This window comes from Amblyomma mixtum, chromosome 3 (genome assembly GCF_055824585.1).
Source record: "Amblyomma mixtum isolate Tamu chromosome 3, ASM5582458v1, whole genome shotgun sequence".
NCBI lineage: Eukaryota > Metazoa > Arthropoda > Arachnida > Ixodida > Ixodidae > Amblyomma > Amblyomma mixtum.
Window position 1 is genome coordinate 404,419,234 of NC_143014.1, and position 22,862 is coordinate 404,442,095.

Genomic DNA, 22,862 nt, shown 5'->3' on the forward strand with positions numbered 1-22,862 from the left:
ATAGTAATTTAATTTAAGTAATTTAAAATAGTAATTAAAAATAGTAATTTAATTGCAAAAATAGTAGTAGTAGAAGACGTTTATTCGGCCAAAATTTACAGGCCGAGCATGTCGACCGCCTGGGCGACCAGAAGTCGCTGTTCTTCCTCCCCTTCAGCGCCAAGCCAGTCGAGCCAGGTGGTGATGGATAAAGAAGGTGGGGGGTAGGAACAAGACTGCTGAGCAGCCGGGCAATAGAAGAGGCAATGGGCAAGGTCCGCATAGATACAGGGGCAGTTGGGACAGGAAGGGTCCGATCGATAGCGATAGAGAAAGAGGCGAGACGGGGTGATGATTGCATTCATTTGAACGTGCCGAAGAAGGCGAGCCTCCGGCACTGTGAGTGATGGATGAGGGGGAGGGTAAAGGCGTTTGTCGAGGCGGAGCTCGAGGTAGACCTCTTTTATGGTGCGGCGAAGGGTGAGTCTCCCACCGTCCTCCGAGGGCTTGGGCCAGGGGATCAACGGTGCCCGGAAAGGTGTGTCACGGGCGAGCTGATGAGCCAGCTCATTGCCGTCAATCCCTGAATGCCCAGGGACCCAGCGGAGGAAAACAATGGAAGGCTGCAATGCGGAGACCGCTCGTTCGACCTCCTGTTGAAGAGAAGGGGTTAGGGTGCGTTTCTGTATGTGGTGTATAGCGGCTTGTGAGTCTGAATAGACTGCGTACTCTTGAAGAGAGGGAAGGAGGGCAAATGACTGGAGGGCATGCGCAATGGCGAGGACCTCGAGGGACAATGCATCCGGAGGGCGTAGAAACGGCCCGCTGGTGTTAGTTTCAGGAGCGGGGAGGTGAGGGTGGTACAGGGCGTAGCCGCAGGAACCTCGAGGAGCCACGAAGGAGGCATCCGTGTAAGCTACACCCTGGGTATCAAAGAGAGGGGAATTGTGCTGTGCGGCCGCATGACGACGGCCGGCGTGCAGAACGGGGGACATGTTGGACGGAAGGGGGAGGATCCGAAGATTGGGAGCCGGGGTGGGAATAGGAGAGGTAAACGGGGCGCAGGGAATGGGCGAGATACCCGCTTGAGTCAGTAACCACTGACCCTGACGGGTAAGGGAAAGCCGGGCAATCTGCGAGTCATGATGGAGAGAGAGCAGAGAACGGAGAGGATGAAAGAGGCCTGTTGCAAAGATCTTTGCAGTAGAGGTAGTGATAGGGAGGTTGAGAGCTGCCTTGTAGAGGCCCACAAGGGCAGTTTCAAGAGCGTTAAGTTGAGTCTGATTGAAGGAAACGTAGGGTGCAAAGTACAAGACCTTGTTGAGGGCCAGCGCGTGGGCAACTCGGCACGCATGAGCCTCGTGGAGACCTGAGCGCCGAGTGACCACGCGCCGCAGGAGGTGAGTTACGGAGTGGCAGGTGGTGACAGCACGGTGGAGGGCTTGCACGTTCTTGGCTGCATGCAAAGGAAAGCCAAGAACTTTGCACTGCGTGACGACAGGAATGGGAGAGCCAGAAAGGTGGAGACAGACGAATTGGTTGTGTGAGAGCTGGTATGAGGAATGGTTGAGGAGAAGGAGCTCGGATTTTTCAGAAGCAGGAGAGAGGCCAGCAGTGGTGAGAAAGGAGTCGATGAGATCTAGGCCACGTTGCAGGGTGTCCTGTACGTGACCGGGAGAGCCAGACGAACACCAGAGAGTGATGTCATCGGCGTAAAATATATGATGCAGGTCGGGAATTTCAGCTAGCTGGGAGGCGAGAGGGGCCATAGCAAGATTGAAAAGGGTAGGAGAGAGAACAGCACCTTGAGGAGTGCCTCGGGTGAGGTTGTGGGGGTCGGACAGATAGGTGTCGACTCGAAAGCGAGCGACACGTTTAGAGAGGAATGAGCGGATATAACAGTACATGCGGGAGCCACAGTCTAGGGAGGCGAGTTGGGAAAGGATGTGGTCGTGGCAAACACCGTCGAAGGCCTTGCGAACATCGACGGTCACAAGTGCGTGAATTTGAGTGGGGGTAGGTGACAGAAACGTGTGCTGGAGAACCAGAAACATGTCCTGTGCACAGACGTGGCGTCGGAAGCCGATGAGAGAATGAGGGAACAACTCCCTCGTCTCGAGAAAATTAGAGAGGCGAGTCAGGGCCATTCGCTCAAGGGTCTTACCAACACATGATGTCAGGGAGACTGGGCGGAGGTTAGAGAGAGAGGGAGGCTTGCCCGGCTTTGGAATCATAGAAATGAGGGAGGAGGTCCAGGAGCTGGGCAGGCAGCCGCTGTCCCATGCATCATTGTAGGTTTTAAGGAGGAATTCTTTGGCGCAGTCAGGAAGGTTGCGAAGTGTGGTGTATGTAATGGCATCCTCACCGGGAGCCGAGCGTGTAGCATTAGGAGCCAGAGCCGATTCGAGCTCCCGGAGAGTGAAGGATTGGTCCAGATCGGGGTTAGGTCCACCGCAGTACACCGGGTAGGAGGGTGCCAGAGGGGGCGGGAGATAGAGAGATGCGAGCTGATCAAAAACATCGGAGGGAGTTCCTTGAGTGAGGGCTTTAGCTAGAGTTGGAGCAAGTGCAGGCTTAGTGCCAAGGAGGGATTTGAAGAGAGACCATGTGGATCGCGAGTGCAATGCAGAGTCAAGACGGTCACAAAGAGCACTCCAACGAGAGTGCTCGAGTGAGGCGCAGTGGGCGACGATCTCGGCCCGCAGAGCAGTGATCCGGGAAGAAAGTTGGGCATTGTGACGTTTACGGCGACGCCATAAACGGAGTAGGTGAGGATCTGGGTCTGGGACTGGGTGACAAGACCGAACACGACGGCTACTGGACGTGAGCGCTGCAGTGATGCGCGACGTCCAGTCGTCGTAGGATTGAAAGGAGTCAGAGGCGAGATTAGCGCGGAAGGCGTGCCAGTCAGTATGAGTGACCGGATGACATCGAGGGATGTGGGAAAGAGAGGTGGAAATGTGGACAAGATAGTGGTCACTGAGAAGAGTTTCGGCTGTCATTTGCCAGTGAAATGAAAGTGAACCCCGAGAGAAAGTGAGATCGGTTTGGTTGGTTTATGGGATTTAACGTCCCAAAGCGACTGAGGCTATGAGAGACGCCGTAGTGAAGGGCTCCGGAAATTTCGACCACCTGGGGTTCTTTAACGTGCACTGACATCGCACAGTACACGGGCCTCCCGAATTTCTCCTCCAAAGAAATTCTAGCCGCCGCGGCCGGGATCGAACCCGCGTCTTTTGGGTCAGCAGCCGAGCACCATAGCCACTGAGCCACCGCGGCGGCAAAAAGTGAGATCGGGTGTCGTGGGGCGCTGTGAGGCAGTGCCCGCTCGAGTAGGGGAGCCAGGAGTATTGAGAAGGGTGAGGTGGCGTTCCTGGGCCAGACAGTGGAGGAGGCGGCCGGGTTTGAGGGTTTGAAGGTAGCCCAGAGTGTGTGAGGGGCATTAAAGTCGCCACCAAAGAGGAGATGGGAGTTAGAAGGAAGAGAGTGAAGGAACTTGCCCAGGGCGGAAAATAAAGAGGAGGTAACAGGGGTTTGTAGAAAGACAAAAGGGCGAGTGAGACGCGGGAAGAAGGGTGGTAATAGACCACACCAACTAAATATTAAAGAAGGACGGAGGGGATATCAAGTGGCTCCACGAGCACGTCGCTACGTACATAAATAGACGCAAGTGGTGTGGCCGTAGCGGCATGGTAGACGCGGTAGCCTGGGACAGTGCGGGCCGTCCGGGTTTCCTGGAGAAGGAGAAAATGGGGCAGGGAGGGGCGGGCGAGTAGATACTGGTGGAGGGGGGTCTTATTATGGCACAAATTTCGGCAGTTCCACTGCAATATCTCGAGGTCCTCGCCAAAAACCATTATGATAGTGTAGAGGTAGAACTTCGTGAGGGTACGCGTTCCTTCTTTTTGGCCGGGGGCAGTGACTCATGGAGGGATTGGAGCGTAGAAGTGAAGGATTCTAATTGTTTGGATTGTGATTGGAGGGTGGTAAGAATCTGCAGAACCGATGTCTCTAGCTGAACCAAGCGAGTGTGGTGTGCCTGTGTGGTGGTTTCGAGAAGATCAGCCAAAGGGGCGACCTGGGCGGTGGAGGAGGGAGTGGTGAGTGTGGCAAGGTGCTCATTTAGCTTTTTTTTTTTGCTCATTTTGCTCATTTAGCAAAAATAAACACAGCCTATAGTGGTGCCATCTGGTTGTCAGGACGGGAACTATTGCTGCCAACAAACGGACTGTCCTCTTAAGCCTAGCAGCGGCAGAATGGTCACTCTAAATACAAAATAAAGCAAATTTATCACTTATACGTTTTCTTATAGGCAAGGCGAGACAAAGCGAAAGACCGGTGCCCCATTTATGACCAGTGAACAGACTGAAAAAGGAAGCAACAACGAGAATTCAGTCCGAAGCGAGGGGTCCGGCTTTGAAGGGCGCCGCCATGTTTGTCGTTCGAAGCAATGCTAGCAACGCTGGGCAATGCTCGAAGGCCCTCTAAACCTCGATAGAGTTCCGCGTTGCTCCGTTGGCTCGATATACTATTGACTCGATGGCTATCCAAACCGCCCGTGTAGCAGCGCTCGATCGCCTTTGAGGCGATAGACTATCGGTTCGAGGGCCTTCGAAACGCCCGTGTGACAGGGGTGTAACGAACCAAGCACAGACAGAATCGCTGAGGCGTCCGAATTTTTAGAGAGGTTGTCACCTAGCACTGACAGCAGGACTCAGGTGGTTTTGCTATGCGAGGAAAATTCCGCACGCGACGAGTCTCCGTGTGTTCTACCAGACCTTCCCGCGCGTGCGACCTGTATATATTTATATTTATCATGCATATATGTAAATAGATTTATTGTCAGTGTACTTCTCCCTCTGTCCTTTCTACTATCCCCTCCCCTCTTTCTTTTCACTTCTACACACTGCCTGCTATCCTTTATTTCCGCTGCCCCAGCTCAGGTGCTTCCAGCAGCGATAGCAGATGCCGGGGTAGAAAAAATTCTTTTACCTTCCATATTGAATGCAAAATAAAATCCACTACTACTACTACGAGCCTCCGGGAATTACTGAGTCAGCTTTTGACGCTGCGCCGTGGGCCGGCAGCTTAACACGTGACGGCACCGCGATAACAGAAGGCGCGCGCAACAGATCCGCTGGGGCAGCTTCCAAAAAGCGGCGCCGTGCAACGAAAACCGAATTGTGTGGTGTCGCAAAGCAAAAAGTGCAGGTTGGGCTTTTCAGTTTCAGTTTCAGTTTATTTCCAGAAAAAAAAAATTCTGGTGGGACACCTGGGCTAAAAGCTGCTTTTGTCAGCTTGCAATTCAGGACCGCGCGTAACTTCTCCGAGTTGCCACCGCGGCACTCAAGAGCTCACAGGAGTCGCGTGAAGACCAGATCGACTAAACCCCTGTCAGACGAGCAAGTTTAGTGTCATTTTGAACGAGTGACACTCGCCTGTAGTGTCATTCGCATCGTGTCACACGATGAACTTTAGTGACACTCGCTGCTGAACGCACTCGGCAAGAAGTGAGTTTGGGGAACTCACTTCACTTTTCCCGAGGGGCGAAGTGTATAGCCTCGGTAGCAGCGTTTCGAAATTAGAATACAACGTCGGCAATAAAAATGGCGTTTTGTTGAACGCAGCTAATTATTTTTTGCCCTCTTGTTCATGTAAACTTATTTGCGCATGTATGTCGCCACCACTTTTTGCCAATCAGATTGTGTCAGATGCGCAGAAACTAGAAACGTTATCGACGTGGGTCACCATGATGCTTCAAAAAGTGAAGTACTGCTCCTGGCTTGTCTCGTCTTGCGAAGCCTTTTTTGTAATCGCCAATATTGCACAAAGCTCCTTGATAATCATAAAAAATTGCTTGCAGTTTGGAATCTACTGTACATTAACTGAACATTAAAGCTTTGAAGCGCGAAAAGTAATATTTTTTGTGCCTTACTTGAAAAGCGATCGTCACCACCATCAAGGGCGCCGCAGAGCGCGCGAGGGTCAGATAAAGACGAGACATGCAGGGAGCCTAGACAGGAGGAAGCACCCCTCTCGCGTAAAACTTTTCCAGCGCTGCCCAGGCTTTGCACGCCAGTCGCAAAGAGACGGAACTAATCAGCCCTGCAGCTTTTGGGAAACGTTAGCTGGTACAACAGCCGCCCGACCACGCCGGGCGCGGCTGAAGTAGGGGTATTCCAGGAATACATGTGTCTTGTATTTGCGGTTTGTTTTTTTTATTATCCATTAACTCTTGTAGAACACCCTAAACGATGTTTTGAGCTTTTATTTCTGGCTGGAGTAATGTAGCTTAAAGACGCTTGTTAAATCTCTGTGTAAAAGAGATTTTTTTTATGACAGCCTTTGAGGTTTCGTAATGTATAGACCGTTTTCGGCGCCAGGAGGACAATAGCCTCGAACCGGCGCGCGCGCGCCGCTGCTTCTCCTCCTTCTCTCCTCCTGGTATGCGCGGGCGGCGAGCTACGCGTTGAGTGACGTTCGTGTCCTGCTGTCTTTTGCACGACAAAAAAGCTTTTACGTGTTTTCACGGTGACTATGAACATGAATCGTGAGCCGAGGTCATCAGGATACCTCTGCGCTGTTGTTGGATGCACCAACAACTACCGCAAGCGGAAAAAACTAGCCGCAGAGCCATGTGCACAGCATGAACAGCCGCGGCGTCAGTGCGGCTGCGACCTGTTCCATCTGCACCGCTTTCCGTCAGATGAAGGCGAGCGATGTCTTTGGCTGGCTAGCATTAACAGAGAAGATTTTGTGCCTCCTTAATGTCACATGCTTCCTTCTCCAGCAAATAAAAAATGATGTGTGGCATCCGGACGTGTGGCCACTTCAGTCAGTGACAACACTTGGATGCCTGTACAGCTTGTGACCTGCAGACAAATATGATGGTCACAAAATCTGAGCAGTGGAAGTAGATAGCTCAGATAAGCAGGAAAAAGACCTCTCCGAAGTTTTTGTTGCATGATAAATATGACAGCAAATGATATGCGATATTACAGCACTGCCGAGTAAGCAGTGTGGTTGCAGCAGTGTTGTTACCGCGAACAACCGGGCCTTGGCAGAAGCAAAAGAGCGTGCTCACTGCACCAGTCGTCAAGATACCTAAGTCTGCAAAACTTGTTTGAAGACGCGTAGCGTGCTTAACGACGACCGCAAACGCGCTTGCTCACCAAAGCAAACTCGAGCTGCGGGTGGCGTGGCGAATTTCTTTTGCCGCGTGGCAAATACCCATGCAACCTCTCATCTAACTTTCTCTGTTTAGTGCGGACATTTATTTAGGGCCGCAACACTTTACTTTCGACGAGTGAAGAGTGGACACGTACGCGAAAAAGAGTGGCGGGGCAGCGAGAACGACCATTGCTCGCGCTCGCTCGGTGGCCCCCAAGCAAGCAATGGTGACATACGCGAGGTCAGCTAGCGTAAACAGTGCTTTCGTTCGGTGCCTGCGCGCTCTAGCTTAGTAAACATTCTCGCACCTACCACCTAGACCTGCTCGTAGGCGAGCATTTATCTCGAAGTGGTAACCAGCTGAAACGCACAGAGGACACCAGGCATAAAACGCCTGAATCTGGCACGACGCGTACCTCGCTGAGAAGTGCACTGTAGTACCTGCCTAAATGTGTGAAGTGTGTACGGGCAAGGGCGTCCGCAGAATTTTTTGCAGGGGGGGGCCCCGTTGGTGCCCCGGGGGGGGGGGGGGGGTATGTTCGTAGCAGAAAGGCGCTATTTGCGGAGTAAATTTATTTATTTATATATAAATAAAAATTAAACAAAATGCACACATGAAAGAAAAATTACAAACAGCAAATTAAAGCGCGGCTAGGAGAGGTACATTGGAGTTTATCAACGAAGAAACAACTAAAATTAATAAAAATGCAAAAAGATGCTATATCACTTCGTGGAGAAGAGTGCTCAGTCTTGCTGCATACGGGTTCTCGACTCACCCGGATTGATGACCAGCACACAGCACAATATGTTCACAAACACGCAACTACAGTCACTCAGTCAGTCTTCCTTGAACAGCAACTGTAGGCGCCTCGGATTTTTCTGGGCGAATTGCGTAATTACACGTGTGATAAATTCACTTCTGTGCTTCATTACACGCTCTCGGTGCACACTCATCATACACATTGATTGGAAAAACTGTTGAACACGTACGTTGAAAACAAAAGATGACTATATATACAACGAAAACTTATTTACAAGATAAATGCACGCTCGCAGCTTCATACACCTCGCTCCATCTTGCTTGCGCATCCGCACAGTCGAGCAACCGCACACACACTGCTCTCCGCTCGTCGTTTTCTCGTCCGCTGTCTTGGTTGTTCTCAGCTTCGCTGACAACCGGCCACTAAAAACACCCAAGCACAAACACAGAGGCGCGCACACGTGCAAGGGCTTACTTGCCGCAGTATCCCCGAATGCGCACTTTGGGGGTGAAAGGAACGCCGCGCAACTTCCGAGGGGAAGGGACACTCGCCACTCCAGTCGGAAAATTTGTTTTTGTGTTTTTATGGGGTTCAGAGCCCCAAAACGACTCAGGCTATGAGGGATGGAGTAGTACAGAGTTCCGGGTAATGTCGACCACCTGGGTCTCTTTACCATGCACTGACACGCACAGTACATGGGCGCTGTTGTGATTTGAGGCCCAGCCAGAGGTGACAGGCGAGCCAGGCAGGCGCCATCGGGCTGCGTTGACCAAAGGCGCTGGTTTTCGCAGAAGACGCAAAGAACGCTGGTGTGGGGGCGCCTCGGGAGACTGCGTCGCCGTGAACAAAAGCAGCTAATCCCCTTTGCCGGAGATTCTGAAAGCGGCGCTTCTACCGAACTGCGCTACCCGTGGATCGGAGGAGACAGCGAGCGGCGGCGGCGCCAACTCATCGCCCGCTTGCCCCTGAGCAGCCCGACAAAGCGGGGGTGGACACGGCTGATTTTACCTTCCCTCCTTAAGAATTCATCGGTGACCGGCGTAACGATAGGCGAAAACAAGATGCCCCGTGCACTGTCTGCCTCCGTGTCGCTATCTCTCTAGAGATCAAAGAAACAGACACCCATCTCAAGGCGGCTCAAAACACATGCTCGCCGGTGCCGCTGTATGTCTGGAACAGGTCGCCCTTCAGTATAGCTAACGATGGCGTGGTTTGAAAACGGCGGAACGACGCAAGCCCGGACGCGGCATTTCGCAGATGTGACCATGCGGGGCTGCTTTTACCCTTTTGACTGAGCGCACCACCGCCCCTGGCGTGCGGCCATCACTCACGGTTCGAGTGAGTGATTTTCCAGGGGGGTGCAGCCGCCCCCCCTTGCCCCCCCCCCTCCGGACGCCCATGTGTACGGGTCAGCTTCCACGAAAGAAATTCATCACCGTGAGTGGTCCAACAATACAGTTCGCGTCTGCGCACCACGCACACTTAAGCAAAAGTGAAGTGCGGCTAACGTAAACATTGATGAAGTGACTTTGTTATGCTGACTGGTAATCGTAGTCTATCGAACTCATTCGGATCGCATAAAAGAAGCTTGGCGGCTGCCTGTGTCGCTTCTTCGACCACCGTCGTAGATAGCGGTGCGGCCGTTGCTGTGCACTAGAGGAAACAAACGACTCGTAAACAAATTTCGTTTGCCTGGGTCAATCATCGGAACGACGGTGGAAGTGCCTCCTGCCCCATAATCCGATGAAGTTCCGGACATCATTAAAACAAACCGTGGCAGTGTTTCTCGAAAAGCTTTTCCGTCACCCAGGCGCTTTTCTAGCGCGCCCGCCCGCCCGCCCGCGCGCCCGCCCGCCCGCACGCACGCACGCACGCGCACACACACACACACACACACAAAACACACACACACACACACACACACACACACGCACACACACACACACACACACACACACAAAATCAGAAACTCCGAAGCGCCAATTTGCGACGCCGCCGTACTGCACCGTGGGCGCAGCACAAATGCGCGCGCGCACACCAGCATGGCGCTAGGGACAAGAACAGAACATAGACGGCGCCACCTCCCCAAAATGGCGGCGCCTTAGATGAAATGGTCTATAGCTGCAGTTGGTTGGTTCTGTATGTTGTTTGTTATGTATAGATTAGTGCTTGATATTACATGAATAGTAGTTGAGCTCTACTATCCTCTCAACTGATCTATCGGGGCCGTGCGTCTATGGATCGTAACGGCAGCTGTAATTTCTTCCACCATAAAACCTGATTCCAAATTGAAAGATACGGTGCCAGTGAATCACCCGTATAGGTCACGTCCGCAGCTCACCCAACCAGACCGCCTAAGGGGGAGGGGGGAGCCAAAAGGAGAGTTAATCTAGCAGCACAGCTTAAGGCCTTGTTCTTTGTTTTACCTGGCACGACTAGGGAGGTGGTGGTGCTCTTATCTTGCCGGGGTGGGGCATTATGCAGACTTGACCATTAATGCTCTACCTGAGACCGCTGGCCTGCAGACACCGACCCATGGATCACCCAGGAAACAGAGGACCTGCCTAGCTGATGCGGCCTCTTCAGAGGACAGCGAGGAGCTTAACCCCTTTCGAGGCCTCTACATGGCGGCGGACGAGCTGTCATGGTCGTACTTCCGGCCACGTGGGCCCGAGCAAGCAGCAACCGAAGACAGTCGACAAGGCTGACAACCTCGCGACGGCGGCGGTGCAGTGTAGTGCTTGATGTGCCCCCTCCTAGCCTAAGTGGATTAGGGCAGCGGACTTCCTTGAGCGGAGGTGACCATCACGGCAGCAGCGGCGAAGGCCGAAGATGTGAAGGGGGCTCACGAGGGCATTGACAGCGGCAAACAGCAGCGGAAGCAGCAGCGACGTGGCGGCGCCATTCAAGCCGAGTCTACCCTCGGGTCGCCGGACGACGGAGTGGTGCTACACACAGTCAAGCTGTTGCTGTTAATTGAGGACGGCTGTGTCCTCGACAGAGGTCTCGTGTTCTGGACATCCGGCGGGGAAGCACGTTCATTCGCCTACTGGTAGACTGCGGGAGATTCGTTTCCAGCCGTGTTTGATTACTCAGCCTTTACCCCTTCCCATCGACCGATCTGCGAGAGAGCGGAACAGCCAGCATCGCCCCTGCCGTGGGTGGTAACACCAGCGTCCACTTCTGTCCATCCGATTTGGACAGTGCTCTTCGAACTTTATTCCCCAGTCAGGGATCTGGGGAATGCGAACCCTATTTAACTCGACTGTGAGTGTGGCCGAGGGAGACGCCTGTTAACTCCCGTCGGCTCCGGTTGCCGAAGAAGTTCCTTTCCACTGAGAGTCACTCTCAGTCGCTCTTTTGTAAATAATGTAAAGAATTATATACTTTTCTTTGCCTTCCTCCTAACCCAGTCTCCCATCCTCCTCGTCCCATCACCGGTCCGGTCATGCTACCCGCGTCGCAACACGGCTTTTTTGTTTTTGTTTTTGTGGGTGTGTGCATTTGTGAGCATCTACAGCCCACGTGTCTATAGTTAAATTCCACTCTGCCCGCCTTGATTCATCGTGCCGAAGGAGTTCCATAAGAGGAAGTACCCCGCGTTTTCCACATTTGTATCGTTTTATTTTGTTTACTCGCTTACGTCGACAACACGTGAGTGCGTCTCAAATCTATTCTGTGCTTCGGCCACGCTCTGTTTCTATGCACTTTACTCGCTGCCGCTGCGTTGCGACCCAAGCCACCGTCCATTCTTCCCTCCCGCCCTTTTTTTCTGTCCTTTTCTCCCAGCTCTGAACGTAGAATTCTACGTCTCCTCGTTACGTGAAGCGCTCTTTTATGTCCCTCCTTCGTTTCGCCTTCGGGCTTCTTTCGCGCTGTTTCACTCAAGTCACAATGAACGAACCAGCCCAGAAAAAAGTTCTGCTTGATTTCTTTTTTCCCCGCGATCCCACACGTGGGTGGCGGGCGACGACACTTATTCACTCCTTTCCAGTTCCGTTTTCTTGCATTTTGTTTTTTTTTCTTTTGAGCTGATCTTCTCTCCCGCATCGTTTAATTGCAGGCTCTGTCCGAAACGTCGTCTCGCCATATATGCTTCCATAAACCTAGCGTTTTCAATTTCGCATTTCGCCTCTAGGAGCCAAGCACGTTAGTTTTTTTGTGCTATATATACAGGGTGTCCCAGCTAAATGTAACCAAGCTTTTAAAAAAGACGAAGTGTCCAAGCTTCGTGAGACCAACTGAGGGTTGTTGCCAGTCGCCTGTCCTAGTCTGCGGTATTTTTTTATTATGCAAACGTAATTAATTAGCAGAGACTGATTAACTAACTTTTTAATTATTGTCTTTAGGAAGAAAGTGTGAAGGCAGGAATTGTAGATCCCATAGAAAAATAACTGGTCGCCGTATTTGCAACCAAGTACCACTGATACAGCTTCTTTTATTTGCCTCAAAAGAAAGCCTGCGAAATACAAAAAGAACCACGTGATAGGGAAGCAGTTTCAGCGCTCCCGGACGACCGATCAAGCAACGACATAGCTTATCTTTGCAACGCTGTCCCGAACGAATGGGGTTCGGCGTTTTGCGATGGTTCCGAGGTATACACCAGCAGCTCTCGCATGGGCGCTAGGGCGACCGCTGCTTCAGCGCGTGACGGTGCAAGTTCGCCGGCACGGCCACATGCCTATCGCTCGAGGCGAGGTTTCGCGTAAAAATGCGCTCCATGCGAGCAGCGCTTCACCTCCTTGAAAACCAGCGCCCGCTTACTTTCGATGACGCATAAGCAGTTCCTGGCGCGTATCTCGCCACCACCTCAAAACGCCGAACCCTGTTCGGGACAGCGTTGCAAACATAAGCACCACCCGAGCATAAGACGTCAACCCGAGCGCAGCCATACGGCTGCCATATGGGTGCGCTCGGGTGGACGTCAATGAGTCATTACTCCCTTATTACAAATCTACTCCACCTTGGGGGAATCCCCTAAAACATTTGGTCAACACTGTTCCTACTTCGAGTTACTGATCAATTCGCTCTCGCCCTACTATAAGCTTGCCGTCCCGGTGAGCTCAATTGGTAGAGCGAGTGCTCCGGTGAAGCGGTGGTCCCGGGTTCGAACCCCGAACCAGGACGAATTTTTCTTTAACTCCGAAGTTTCTGAGAAAGCTGTATAGCTTTCTTTGTAGCCGTATGGATGCGCTCGGGTGGATGTCAATGAGTAATTACTCCCTTATTAAACACACACACACACACACACACACACACACACACACACACACACACACACACACACACACACACACACACACATATATATACATATATCGGGTGTTCCACCTCAGAGTTCACACAATTTTTAAAAGTAGGCTTTTTGAGTTAGAAGAGCGCTTTTTTCCGCAGATTATCTAAGGGCTAACTAGCAAGCTGGTTAACTAATTTTGAATAGTTAGTTTCTAACCCTTACTGTTAGGATCCTAAACCATAGAGGGGCGTGTAGCCTGTCGTGAGAAATATCCATATCAGTTGTTAGAATTTCGAAAACGCGGGTACCCTCGGCGTTGTGGCCCAACAAATTTTGCCGACATCATGCCAAAATACATGCACTTTCGAGAAGCTTGCAGGCAAAGCAACTTCTGTAGTGCACGTAACTCACCGAAATAGCCAAAATTTCTTATGCCACACCGGCGAGTGTACCCGCGTTTTCGAAATTCTGAAAACTGATATGAATATTAATTATGGTGGGCTACACGCCTTTCAATAGTTAACGAGCCTAAGAGTAATAGTAAAAAGTCAACTATTCATTATTATTTAACCAGCCCGCTATAGTTAGCATGTCCCAGCTGTATTCTGATGTACTCCACCGCGGACATTAATTGGCCGAAAAAGCGTTTTTCTAACTTAATAGGGCTATTTTAAAAAAAATTGCGTTTCGCCCCGTCCGGCATTGATGCAGGACAAGACGGTCAGCGAGAATAATGTAACAAAGCTTAATGCAACGTTCCTTCCTTATTTTATTTGAATGCAAAAATGTTGTCCGCCGCTGCATGTTTCTTCCATTCCGATTAAGATTAAGTTCATTCGTTAGGTCGCACTTACACATTGAAAAAAATACACCACTCTTGTACGAGGTAACTGTGCAATGCAGGACCTCTGCAGTGCCAGTCGCATCATTTGCCAGGTAAAGGCTGGCTTGAAGCCGTGATGGCCATGTCCGAACACTGTTCTTGCTCGCACAATTATCAGTGAAGCCATTAATCAGGAAATAAAGGCCAATTGTTCTGCCAGCAGTCACAATGATGTGCGAACACTTTCATGACGCAGCGAAGACACTCCCAAATCCCAATCCGCATGTACTGACAGCGACGGCATTGCGGCTCTGCTTGAAAATGTCAGGTTAACGGCACCGAACAAAAGATATAAGTACCACGCGAATGTCTGTGATTACATGGGCTCAGGCTTATAAAAGACGTTCACTTTGGGCGAATGTCTTCTGCGGTTTAGGCTTGGCGGAGAGGCAAAGCGACATTAGGCTGCGGAGTACAAGCCCATGGATTCGGTGCAGGCCGCGGAGTCTACTTTTCGACGGAGAGGAAACGCACACACGAGTCTGTACTCGCATTTCACCGCACGGCAATGAACCACAGGTGGTCGAAACTGAACCGGAGCCTTCGTCATAGGTGTGTCTCGTGGCATCCAGGTGTTAGTAGAGTAAAAAAAATCAATTACAGATTGAACACAGACATGAGCCACTGCAGAACTGCTTACTGTCTTACAAGAGAATACAACGGTTACAACGCAGCGATCACATGTTCAGCTTGGTAGAAACTAAATTGAAAGCTCGCGAAGGCCGCAGAAGACTTTACAAAAGCGGTAAAAGTCTCGCCGCTATCTCCGCAGCCGTACCGAAGGAATGTTTGCGATGAAATAAACACAGAGCGCCGAGAGATATGAAGTTGATTTTCCGGCGGAACGGCGCAGACAGGTGTGATGTCGCGTACTCGACGACGCGCAAACAGGGTGCAAATAAACAACGAAAGCGCGCGACCGTACGCCACGTAATGATTTCGTATTCTAAAGAACGCCATCATAGGGAGCATGCAAATAGCCACCTAGCCGTCCAGGAGTGCTGCAGCAGACTGTACTGACCAGTGTTGCCGCCGCGTTGTACCAAACTGAATATGGCGCCACTTTCCCAATATAGCGGCTCCAATGCGCTACGTTCGTTTGTGCTGTCGCCCTTGAGTTGCGGGGAGCGCCCTGGACGTCGCCCCGAACTCGACGATTTGCGATACGGCGACCCCTTGCCCACGGGAAGCGGTAATCGGCGGAAGTTCCGATCGCCCACCGATAGCTCTCACCGCCGGGTATAGTTACCCCTCGTTTAGCATAGTCGAGTCGTGTACTATTAGTAATCAATGAAACGCGAACAAGAAAACTAAAGTGCCTACATAAAAACACCGATATATTAGATTTTGGAGAGCAGATACAAGCGAGGTTGATTAACACTTCCCAAGAAGTGTCTTCTCGCTTTCTAGATGAAATTACCCTCCACTACTACTAAGCTTCCCCTGGCTAAGAGCTTATTATTTTGCTGTTTGTGGCTCAGTTGTCTTGTTTGCGTTTCATTTCCTGCGGATGGTACGCCACTAACAATGGCCACAGCGATGGGTGGCGCGGAGCAGAGAGAGTGGCCTAGCTATCCAATAAGAACTGCACGATGCTGCCTACGCAGTCAATAGAATGAAGACGAACGACAAGCGAGGAAGCCCCTGGAGGGCGCAGGTGTCAGAATGCACTGTTTTCTTCAAGCGCCAGCTTTACTGAGTGGCCGTGACGTTCGGTTTCTGATCACTAGGTGGCGGCACTCAAGTCCCGTCCATGGAGGCCGCGTATTAGTGGAGGCGAAATGCAAAGGAATCCTGTGTGCTGTGGTACGCAAGTGCAAGTTAAAGACCTCAGGGGGGGAGGGGGTCGGAATTTGTCCGCAGCCGCTCCTTAGGATGCCTCGTTCTTCTTCCCTCATCTCACTCCTCCGTCATCCCTTCCCTCGCTACGCGATTCAGATGTCCACTGTGAGTGCGACTGGTACCGCGTCATTGCTTTTATAATGAAACATTTGCATTTGCTTCCTTGTTTTCCCATGATTGGCGGCGTTAATGTAGAAACGCCAGCAGTAATACCACCATTCCTTGCGTTCCTATTACTTTTGTACGTGCACCTGTGCCTAGCGTTTCCTGCGCCTCATCGAGCCGCCGTGTCAAATTGGCCCTTGTTGCGGCGAATGAACAGAAACAGTTGAACTGAAAGAAACCTTTAGCAGATTTTTAGAACAGGTGCAAACCGGAATGAAAGAAACTGACTCAAAGAATATAGACGATTGCTACAAGAGAATTATGGACATTAAGCATGGCATACATTTAGCCGTTTTCTGCCACTATAATTACAAAGCCAGTTAATATCGAGTTGGTGGCATCAGGGGCACGCAAGAGTGTGAAACGTTCCCGCAGTAGCACTTCTAGTGTTATATTTGTGAACCATTGCGCCTTCGCGTGAAGTCAGTCCAAGGAAGCAGCTCAAAAGAGCATTCTCTGGGGTTTCGGAAGATATTAAAACAGATGCTGTCTGCGAGAACAATGACCTGCTACACATTCCAGGGTATTTTGTGAAGAACCAATCCGAGTGCCAAATATTCAACTAAGACTATCAGTGTGTAATCGAGGGCAGGAGCTGAATAACTGGAAAATTGTGTTTGCGAATAAATCGCGATCGTTGTCTTCTCGCTGCCCTCAGAGGCACCTGTAGCGACGCCAGTGTGATGGTGGAAATTTCTCTCGCTCCCTTCGCAACATTCCTCTCACTGTTTGAAGCGCCATATCATTCGGCCGTTCTACAGCGGAGCTTGCCGCGCTTACTCAGGGGTTGAACCGCTGGGAAGTTGAGCCCTAGGACTCAAAATGAAATCCCGACCGCGGCAGCCATGTTTTTACGGAAGCGAAATGCAATAGTCTTCTGGGCTGCGTGAAGTCAGTGCACGTAAAGAACACCAGGTGGCCCAAAATAATCCTGATTCCTGTACTCCGGCACCTCCTTCTATCTTTTGCCCCGCCGCGGTGGCTCAGTGGTTACGGCGCTCTGCTGCTGACCCGAAAGATGCGGGTTCGATCCTGCCGGGGAAGCTGAATTTCGATGGAGGCGAAATTCTAGAGGCCCGTGTACTGTGCGATGTCAGCGCACGTTAAAGAACCCCGGGCTGTCGAAATTTCCGGAGCCCTTCACTACGGCGTCCCTCATGGCCTGGGTCGCTTTGGGACGTTAAACACCAATAAACCAAACCAAACCTTCTATCTTTTGTATTTCACTCGCATCTTCATGCATTCTCCCACGGTGCAGTTAAGGCGTCCTCTGTGAAATTGCGCACTTACTACGCCTTTCCTAACCTTAGAACGAGGTTTCCTTGTTGGTATACTCTCAAAACATTCCCGACGCAGAAAGAATTGATGAAATATAACAAAGACGACGGTATCCAAACGCACATCGTGTTAGGCTATCGCAAGTAACTGAAATGAATGAGTGAAATGAATGAACGAATCAATGAAAACTTCACTGGGTTCCGGTTCGTCCTTAGCCGAAGATCAAAACAGGCAACGCGATAGACTGCGGCGATGATCAAGTGGATTAAGGCACCAGGAAACGAATCAGTTTTAATGCATAAGCATTTCTTGTCGTCTCACGAGTGGCGTGTACAGGACCTGTCAGCAAAGGGTGTCATCAGAGAGTGTGTGTCGTGGGTTCGGATCCCACCGGCGGCATGTGGTTGTTTTTTCTTCTGCTTTTCTAATCAATTATCTTTAAGCGATAACAGATTCAGTAAGTAATTTTCTAAATTGATCAACACCACAAAAAGTAAATAAATTAAAAAAATCCCCTCAGTCCCTTGGTTTCTGTGGCTGTTGGCGTCTCTCATATATATGTATATATATATATATATATATATATATATATATATATATATATATATATATATATATATATATATATATATATATATAACGTAATTCGGTTGACACACGGTAGAAAAACAACAACTTTATTCTAACGTTTCGACCAGGGTCTGGCCTTCGTCAGAGTGATGGGGTACAGGCAAAAGACACAGTTTATAAGGGGGCGTGTTCAGATAAGAACGGTAATCGAGGTCCCATGACCATTTTTTGTTTTCAATGAAAATTTTGTATATGATGGGCAAATGTGTCCACACGAAGGAATGAACCTTAGTTTTGCAAGAAGCTTCGTAGTTTTCTCGGAAAAAAATCGCATGTCACAAGAGGTGGAGAATGTCGTTTTTGGCACTTCGCAATGTTGCAAGTTTGAAGCCTCATTCCATGCACAAAAAATTTTTTTCGCGCATAAGAATTTTTTCAGGCCTTCTTCACAACTTTTACAATCAGAGAAAATAAAAAATGTTTTCTTGCTCTTTCAACCTTGCGAGTAAAAAAATTGCAAACTTCGCTTCTGGAGCTATGCGGTGCAAAAAAGGCACTTTTCAGGGCAGCCTTAGGGCAAGATACCTAAAGATCTTCCCACTGAATATTTTTCTCAGTATTTTTCAGCTGTTTTTACTCACCTCAGGCAAGTTCTGTTGCTCTAGACTTGACAGATAGTTTTCAGTACGGTCTCAAAACTGGCCGAAGTTCAAAAACGCCAAAAAAGTGACAACTTTGACTTGGGTTTAAAAAAAAACATCATCATCGAATTTTGTTAAAATTTGCCGGAATAATCCTCAATACATGATAACTTTAAGGCACTAGAAAAGTGTTGCATTATGTTGTTTTAAAATACAAAAATAAACACAAAACTGAGTTCATGTTTTTGTTATATAGAATTGCTTGTTACTGCCTCTTAGAAATAGTAGCTGTCAGAAATTTGATTTAGCACTCATTGAACGTGGTTAAATTTTATTTACCTCAATATGCGAACCATTCTGAATGCTTATAGAGCCTCTATTCGCTTGTTAGCGGCGCTCTTAATGCGTGAAAATGGGAATAAATTTGCTATTTTGCCTGATGTATAAGAATTGGCTGGTGGCGGTCAAACGTTGTTTGTATCCTCTAATTTATTCGTCGTACGGTCTATTGGTATATATAATCGATTCTTTAAAGATATTAGATCATTTCTCGGTTCTTAGAAAAAAATTTTATATATAAAAGTTAATGTTAATGCGTTTCTCAATTCGGCATTTTCCAACCTGCGTCTATTTACCTCTGAGTTCAATGGTTCTACAAGGCACTGTCAGGAGACAAAACGTCGTCTCCTGAGGGGAACGATTTATCTGCAAGGTTTTTAATCATGAGGAGTTTTAATCGGGAGGCAATTTAAAAATGGGATGCCGCTTCATATGCACATTGCAATTCAGAAAATCGTAACAAGAAATAAACGGCGGCAGTTGATTTCGGTTTTGCGCACAGTATATTGTCCAGCACGAAACACTAACCTTATCACAGTCTCTTCCATTCAGAAGCAGCGGTGGAGGCCACGTAGGATGCACTGCCTTAAGTTGACTGAGCGTACTTACAGATGTGGAGCGTCTGAACTCCAGGCACTTTCTTTGCCAGTTTCCATTGTTCCTTCTTCACTTCGCGAAAGTCTGCAAGCTCCCTCTGGGGCAGCTCCAGAATGGTGATGTTCTTTAGCGTTTCTTGAATTGCGTCTACGAAGCCTCCGGCTCTGTGTATGACCTCATTGGCAGGCATCTGCAAGTTGTGGTCTGATGCTCAATGTTTCACTAGCCCACCAACGCCGTCGCAAGCATTTTTGCAGTGTCCAGAGGCCGAAAACATTAATATCGTCCGTTGACATTCACTGCGCTGCAGCTCATGGAACTGGTATTTATTCCTGAAGTGAGCGGGAGCCCCGTCGCTCAAATATATTATCTTGGTGTAGATTGGCGCGTTTTCTTCGAGATGTGCTTTGATTTTCGACAGAGCCAAGCATGCATGAGCGGAATCATGAGACATATCGTCGAAATTAACGGCGTAGTTACCAGTCGATTTTCTTGACATGACAACGCAGGTAAACACGGTTGCCTGCTTTTTCTGCCAATGGTACGCTTGTACTCAGTCTGGAAGCACAACTGTTCATTTTTTGGCAAAATCAAAATGTAAAACAATTGCACCTCTCTTGCAGCTGTGTGTTTTTTCGTGTATTGCTCTTGCTTGAACAGATATAATATAGTTGTAGGGAATGCATTTCATGGCCACTCTTAGAAATTCTCTAATAAGCGATGAAGCGGTCAGAGTTTTTTTAACTAGCTCACCGTATTCCCATGTAGCAATCAACACCTCATCCTCGCTGCTCATTTCAAAATTTTCTAAAGTGAAGATGCCATCATGTGGATAGTGGCACAATTCCTGAGAAAACATGACGCAGCATCACACCATCGAGCATCACAACACAACTTGCGGAAGCCTGTAAGTGAGGCCATACACACTGCCAGAGACTTCGTAGACGCAATTCAAGAAACACTAAAGAACATCACCATTCTGGAGCGGCCACAGAGGGAGCTTGCAGACTTTCGCGAAGTGAAGAAGGAACAATGGAAACTGGCAAAGAAAGTGCCTGGAGTTCAGACGCTCCACCTGTGGAAGTACGCTCAGTCAACTTAAGGCAGTGCATCCTACGTGGCCTCCACCGCTGCTTCTGAATGGAAGAGATTGTGATCTGGCTAGTGCTTCGTGCTGGACAATATACTGTGCGCAAAACCGAAATCAACTGCCGCCGTTCATTTCTTGTTACGATTTTCTGAATTGCAATGTGCACATGAAGCGGCATCAAATTTTTAAATTGCCTCCCGTTTAAAACTCCCCATGATTAAAAACCTTGCAGATAAATCGTTCCCCTCAGGAGACGACGTTTTGTCTCCTGACAGTGCCTTGTAGAACCATTGAACTCAGAGGTAAATAGACGCAGGTTCGAAAATGCCGAATTGAGAAACGCATTAATATTAACTTTTATATATAAAATTTTTTTCTAAGAACCGAGAAATGATCTAATATCTTTAAAGAATCGATTATATATACCAATAGACCGTACGACGAATAAATTAAAGAATACAAACAACGTTTGACCGCCACCAGCCAATTCTTATCCATCAGGCAAAATAGCGAATTTAGTCCCATTTTCACGCATTAAGAGCGCCGCTAACAAGCGAATAGAAGCTGTATAAGCATTGAGAACGGTTCGGATATTGGGGTAAATAAAATGTAACCACGTTCAATGAGTGCTAAATCAAATTTCTGACAGCTACTATTTCCAAGAGGCAGTAATAAGCAATTCTATATAACAAAAACATGAACCCAGTTTTGTGTTTATTTTTGTATTTTAAAACAGTATAATGCAACACTTTTCTAGTGCCTTAAAGTTATCATGTATTGAGGATTATTCAGGCAAATTTTAACAAAATTCGATGAAGATGTTTTTTTTTAAACCCAAGTCAAAGTTGTCACTTTTTTGGCGTTTTTGAACTTCGGCCAGTTTTGAGACCGTACTGAAAACTATCTGTCAAGTCTAGAGCAACAGAACTTGCCTGAGGTGAGTAAAAACAGCTGAAAAATACTGAGAAAAATATTCAATGGGAAGATCTTTAGGCATCTTGCCCTAAGGCTGCCCTGAAAAGTGCCTTTTTTGCACCGCATAGCTCCAGAAGCGAAGTTTGCAATTTTTTTACTCGCAAGGTTGTAAGAGCAAGAAAACATTTTTTATTTTCTCTGATTGTAAAAGTTGTGAAGAAGGCCTGAAAAAATTCTTATGCGCGAAAAAAATTTTTTGTGCATGGAATGAGGCTTCAAACTTGCAACATTGCGAAGTGCCAAAAACGACATTCTCCACCTCTTGTGACATGCGATTTTTTTCCGAGAAAACTACGAAGCTTCTTGCAAAACTAAGGTTCATTCCTTTGTGTGGACACATTTGCCCATCTTATATAAAATTTTCATTGAAAACAAAAAATGGTCATGGGACCTCGATTACCGTTCTATTCTGAACACGCCCAAGGGAATGTACGCGGGGAGGGAACATTCTGATTGGCGCATCGCAGCGGCAAACACCTCAGTATTAATCCCCAGTGAATGATAAATGTAGTCGACGAAGCAAAGTCAAAAATTACTAAATCATTGTGGAGGATAACCGCAATCACATTGTGAAAAAAATGTAAATAATAAAAAAATGTTTTGGTCCTAGCTCAAATGCACAAGAAAAGGCGAACAACAACAACAACAAGAAAAAATAATAATAATAATCATCACACACGAGAACACAGGTGAATACTACTTTTGATTAAACAACGCCTCTTGTGAAAGGGTATGGTACTAAGATGCGGTGCTGTTTCAGAGATAAACAATTCACTAAGACAGACAAAATAAAAAGAAGTAAATTGTTTATCTCTGAAACAGCACCGCATCTTAGTACCATACCCTTTCCCAAGAGGCGTTGTTTAATCAAAAGTAGTATTTACCTGTGTTCTCGTGTGTGATGATTACTATTATTTTTTTTGTTGTTGTTGTTGTTCGCCTTTTCTTGTGCATTTGAGCTAGGACCAAAGCATTTTTGTATTATTTACATTTTTTTTCACAATGTGATTGCAGTTATCCTCCACGAGGATTTAGTAATTTTTGACGGTGCTTCGTTGACTACATTTATCATTCACTGGCGATTCATACTGAGGTGTTTGCCGCTGCGATGCGCCAATCAGAATGTTCCCTCCCCGCGTACATTCCCTTATAAACTGTGTCTTTTGCCAGTACCCATCACTCTGACGAAGGCCAGACCCTGGTCGAAACGTTAGAATAAGTTGTTGTTTTTCTACCGTGTGTCAACCGAATTACGTTTATGTTCTACCGGATCCATCCGATCTTCACCCCCTTCTTATATATATATATATATATATATATATATATATATATATAT

General features: G+C 48.4%; 1 pseudogene; it reads right to left on the reverse strand.

The window, feature by feature from the left end:
- Nucleotides 1–19,396: 19,396 nt before the first annotated feature.
- Nucleotides 19,397–20,382, reverse strand: LOC149357450 (uncharacterized; annotated as a pseudogene).
- Between the last annotated feature and the right edge of the window lie 2,480 nt (nt 20,383–22,862).